This window comes from Prinia subflava, chromosome 3 (genome assembly GCF_021018805.1).
Source record: "Prinia subflava isolate CZ2003 ecotype Zambia chromosome 3, Cam_Psub_1.2, whole genome shotgun sequence".
Taxonomy (NCBI): Eukaryota; Metazoa; Chordata; class Aves; order Passeriformes; family Cisticolidae; genus Prinia; species Prinia subflava.
The window spans coordinates 86,719,480-86,725,479 of record NC_086249.1 but is presented as its reverse complement, the minus strand read 5'-3'; positions in this window follow the sequence as shown (position 1 = coordinate 86,725,479).

The window sequence follows — 6,000 nt, the reverse complement described above, 5'->3', positions numbered from 1 at the left end:
TAGCTACCTAGCTCTTGTATGTGCTCACTTGAAAAGAATTTTTTTCATTAATTTAGTCTTGAGAAATGGGATCAACTGATGAAATAAAATATGTCAAACACCAGAGTAGGTTTGTAAATGGCAGGAGGAGATTAGAGTTTATGAAATAATCAAATATTTACTGAAGTTTCTTTTCCATAATTGCACCATTGTTGAGTATTTACATCTGACGCCTTTTTGTGGGTTATCATGAGTCCCTGCATTTATGAATATGAAGATGTTACTTACTGAAAGTAAAAGAACACCTGTGCTTTGTAAACTGGTGGAGATATTACTTTAACTACTTCACTTTGACCACATTTTCTAAGCTGCATAAGGAATCAAAATAAATGGACTGATTTTCCAATCTTGCAGAGAATTCGTGGTGGTCAGCACATTATCTTGCAGCAAGCTCCTTTTAAAGTTGTTAGGGGCATTTCACTCAACTGTGCCCAGAACTGCAGCTATAAATCCAAACTGCCATGTGAATAGAGGATTCAAGAAATCACCATGCTCTATCTGATCTCTGTTTAAAAGGTAGAGAAACTTAAAACTGCCAAAGAAACATCTAACATAATTGCATTAATTTAATCCAAGCACCAGTTCTTCTGAATGTATCAGGAATTTCTCAACTGAATTCTATATTTTCCTCTAATTTGTGGTTCTGTCAGGAATTTTGGACTGGTTTTGCTCCTATTAAGCCCATTGCAAACTGGGGATGATTAGGATATCAGTTGTAAATCTGAAAATAAATATATAAATATACATATATATTGAAAGAATCTCATATTTTTCTTCAGGCATAAACTAACATCCATTTAAGTAAAGCTATTTTTTTAAAATTCCTGAGGGTCAGAAATATTTTGGGTAGTTAGGCTTGGAGTTCCTTGTAGATATACTTGGCAGTATCCTTAGAAATTACTTAGAATCCCTAAAGAGAAAAAGATCCATGTATGTATCAAATGCCACTATAATTAATCTAGGAAAGACATGCACGCTTGTGGGACTGGTTCTTACACGGGGATATTCTGATCTGTGGGGAAATATCTAGAGATAAAACTACAAAATAGATGAAAAGAAATACTTAATAGTATTTTTAATTAAATTATAGTATTCATACCTTTTATTCAAAAGTAGAACAAAAAAAAAAATTGGTGTATTTTTATTTGAAAAGGCCCATGCAGCTTTCAATAAAAGGAGTTGAGTTTAAAACACAGATTCTTTTGTTCGTAACCCTTTTGCCCCAGGTTTTCAACTTATTTCTGGTACCACTGCTTCATTAGCAGTAAGTCCCTACATACTAAACTGAAATTATTTCAGACTTTGTGAAATGCTTTAATTTTAGGACAATAATGATAATAAATAAATGTTGGAGAAGCCTTCAGTATCTATGTCTTTTGTTATGAGCTGTTTCTGTCATCTGGGATGGATGTATGCATGGAAAGCTACACAAAATCACTAAGTAGAATGAAGGAAAATAAGGATATTGCATTTGGGGGGCATTTGGCACAGGGAAGAATTTGGAAGGATATTTATGGAGCTCCTACTTGGGTTCCTAATCCCATCTACTTCACCCAAACAAGTTTAGTTCTATTTGCTTTCTGTCTGGCACACACTCTAGCACTGGTTGAATAGCTCTCTATAGGAGGAAAAAGATGAAAAAAATGTTCTTGATTGGGAGACCACGTAGTGTTGCAGTTGTGGTACTCCTTGGAAGAGAGAGAAATATAACCCTCCTGAGTGGGACAGTGTCTAGAGCTATGCCTCTCCCTCCTCTTGAGGGACTGTTTTGGTCATTGGACTCCTACCGGAAAATTGCTGGTGCCAAATCTTACTTTTCGGCCCTCTCTGAGCAGAGTCACAACACAGTGTTTATTAGACTTTAAAAATTATATGTAGATTTATTTATATGGTTAGTGTAGGAAAACAGACATGATGGACCACTGCCTAAATTTCAGGATGCTTTTCAGCTTCTAAATCCTCTCTCAGGTAGGCTCTCAGTGTTCTGGCTGGATACAGAACTGCACCTAAGACACAATAACAATTCCTACCACAATAATACTTTATATGTCTGAAACAATTTGGATCTGAAATTTTCCAGAACTGAGTTCTGGGAAACAGAAAGTTTTGTCTAACATTTTGAGTAAAGACAGTTCAGCTGAACAGTGTGCAAAGACATATGCTTGATAAATTATAGAAGTGTTTCTGTAACTTGGAATTATGAGAGCAAGGAAAGTGCTTTCAGTGACATATATTCAAATTATGACTTTACATCACAAGTTGGGCATGGTTAGTGTTTGCCTCACTGGATTTTAGCGTATCACCTGAGGTGTTTCAATGAGCAAGACTACACTGGGCACTCATGATATAGATGTTGAACAAAAAAAATTGCCATTGGTATACATGAGTTATCTGCAACACTCTGCTCTCATTCCCTGCAGCTGTTCTTAAATGTTCAAAGTTGTGAAGTCTCACACAGTTTTACAGTCATAAGAGAGACTTTCCCGCTTCTGCAGACAGTCCTGATCCAAAGAAGACCATAGCCTGGTGACTCTGAGGTCAGGATACATATGGTCTAATTCCAGATGCCTGCAATGAGATTCATATGAGTTATTGGAACGAGGTAAATCCCACCCCGCAAATTCTCCTTTCATTCTGTTCACTATAAAGGCTGTCTAACATAAATTGGTTCAGTGATGAATGTTTACTTTTCATTGCTACTGAGTTCAGTATATTTTCATCAAGGACAAATGTCTGCTACAAAAGTCCCTGTGTTTGTTTTCTGCAAAACAGTGGAAAATAAAATGTGCAATAGAAGTTGGTTTGATGTGGGTGTGGTTTGATAGCTATAAGCTATGACCAAACAGAATGGAATGGTCTCATCAAAATGATAACCTTCTTTCTTGTAGGGGGAGATTCTCTTTTGTTTCTTTTCTCACTAGTGTAATGTGGAAGTAATCTTGCAAAGGTCAATAGAGGGAAACAGCTGATATTAATTCTATGGTGCCAAAAGTCTATGATTTCTCAAATAGTCTACTTTTGGCAACTCTAACTACAATTGTATACATTTACTATATAAGGGACTTTTGAATTTTTATTAATCATATATTAGTTTAATTTAAATTTACATTATTTATAGCATTTTTCTCTAGGTCTTCAAAGGATTTTGAGTCTAATTTCTATTGTTGTCAATGCCTCAGAAGATCTAGAATTTGCTGGATATATTTAGTTTTGAACATTTCCTTCAACCATCAAATTCACTAGTCAATTCATAGATAAGTCACCATGTGCCTATTTTGTTTATACAGATACACAATTCTAAAAAACAAAGGGAAATACATTCTAGTGTTGCAAGACCCAGTTAAGGAAAAGGATAATTAGAATCAGTTTGTTTCCTTTTCTACATTCCTCCCAAATTATTGCCTCTGGTGTGATTGTTACAACCACATTAAAAATACAGTTAAAATTGAGTCCATCCCAAAACCTCTCTATTTATAATTCCAGATTTTGAGAAAATGGAAACATTCCAATCAAGAGAATTGGAAAAATTGTGTCTTGATTTTAAGAAATTTTAGAAAATATAGTAATACTAGGAAACTGGTAAAATTTGGCAGTTGCATGGAGGGTTCAGAATCTGAAATATTTTGGAATAAACAACAATTAATACCAGCTACTGCATGTAAATATAGATTATGAAAATAAAGGCTGTATTGCAGAATGCTTTCAAGCCTAAAATCCCTTAGCTATACAGACATCTTCCAAGAGAAGACGACAGGGCAGGGTGTGTCAGTGAAGAGTGATGGACAGACACATACATCTGCAAACCACAGACGCCACTGTACAACCCAGCCATGACTGAATTTACCCAGCTGGCAGAAAGCAAAAGTTCAAATCAAGACCAAAAGTGCCAAACAAAATTATTTTGCTTCAAATACTTAGTTCCAGAACTGAAGCTGTCCCCAAACGCTTCCCAGATGTCCTAACCTTAGGCAAATATTTCCTTGTGGAGTCATGCTGTGAGTCCTCTCTGGCTTTTTTATTTGGGGCTCCAGCAGGAAGGATGAGTTCCAGCAGCCTGGAAGGGTACAGCTGGAGAGGCAGACGAGGCACTGAGCTGCTCCAGGACTTTCCAGTTTGGATTTCACTGAAATAAATACAAGTTTTAGGGAAAGCTAATAATACCTAAGGACGCATTCACACCAAACATATTTCCAAAAGCATTTTAAATACCTTATTCCTGTAAGGAGATAACTAATGGGTGAGTTATTAAGTACTTACTTCTCTGGTACATATGTGGTCCAAATACTGCACACAATAAGACAAAAATGTGTGTTAAAATACATTCCACCTGTACCTTTATCACATCTCATCCAAAGAATGGCAGATCTTTTCCAGTGAGGACAAGTCATTAAACCAGTGCAGCATATCCTTCAAATAAATAAGCACACCTTATTTCAGGCAGTCCTCCTGCAACTCTTTTATGATGGTCATATTTAAGAAAGATTAAAATCTTTCCAGCACAAATACATTGTCTAAAATTTAACAGCTCACAAACTTGTAATAAAACAATGCTTTCAAATGTATCTAAACTCTTGGTAAGGATGAGAAAGGAAAGGATCTCAAATTTAAGATATTGTTTTTATTGATATGTTTATATATTTGTTTATATATATCTCCCCGAAGTAGTCGGTATTAAGTATTTCTACAACATCTATCCCAGGTGCTGTTTTGGGTGGCCATGTGAAACACTGGTTGCAGTTACTGGAAATTATGTCCTGAGCATGCTTCCTTTCACCACTGTGCAAGGAATATGCACAAAAGCAAAGTATGACTAATGTATAGAAACATCTGCAGGTTTTCAGTGAGATCCTATATATTTGGGAATATAGGGACCAGGTGACTCACTGTAGTCCCTTCCAACATGACTCATTCTGTGATCCTGTGAGACCCTAGGAGATTCAAGCAGCTAAAACATTCATTCTTTACTGTGCTGCAGACACCTGTGGAGGCAGGGTCGGGACTGTTATGAGGAGGATTTCTAAACTGGGGCAAATAGGAGTTTCCAGAATTCTGGGTCTCAGTGGACATATAAGTGCATTTTGACTGTCTAGCAGGATGAGGCCATGGGGTATCCCACTTCCCTTGATACTCTTTTGTAAGAAGACCTGAGGGTGAAGGGCTGTGGGTTGTGGGGTGGCACGGTGTTAGATCTTAGTCTGAACAGCCTTGTGCAAAAAAAACCCCAAACTGTGACAAGGAACTGACTTCATGTAGCTCAGGCTGAGTTATCAATACTAACCTTTACCTTAAGGAATTAAGGACTTTTTAAAGGCCCTTACTAGGCTGGGAGCCTGATGTAATGAGGTAGCCATATGTCTGATGGTCATCAGGTTCCAGATTCTGATCTGGGCTTTGATGCTCATGGCCTCTGCAGTCTTGGGCAAGTTGATTCTGTGCTGTGTGCTCGCAGAAAGGAACAATGATATTCCTTTTCCTTCTCCTTCTCCTCCTCATCCTCCTCCTCCACCTCCACAGAGAGGTTATGCAAATTCATTAGTGACTGTTTGCGAAGGGCTTTGAAGTAGAAAATCACTCCATAATTGCTAAGTATTATTTAATAGCTGTTTTATAGTAGGCATTGCCTTCTGAATTGCCCTGTTTGATGTTTCATTAAAATGACATCATGCTCACTTGCAAATTACAGCGGTAGGTCATGTGCTTGCCAGTATAATGAAGCATGAAAAATATAGACATGCCTCCCCATAAATAAATTAATTTGCAAAAATTATCACTGCTGAGGCCAGACTGTAGGTCTCTATTTTCTCACATCCGTGACCCTAGTCATATACTGGTTCTCCTTTATTTTTACTGACAATTGTAACATTAATTTGAAACTGCTCTTTCCATCATACCATCCAGGAATTTTTTTTCTGTTTGAGATGAAATATTGGTCTATTTCTGATCTATAAGATACATGCCAGA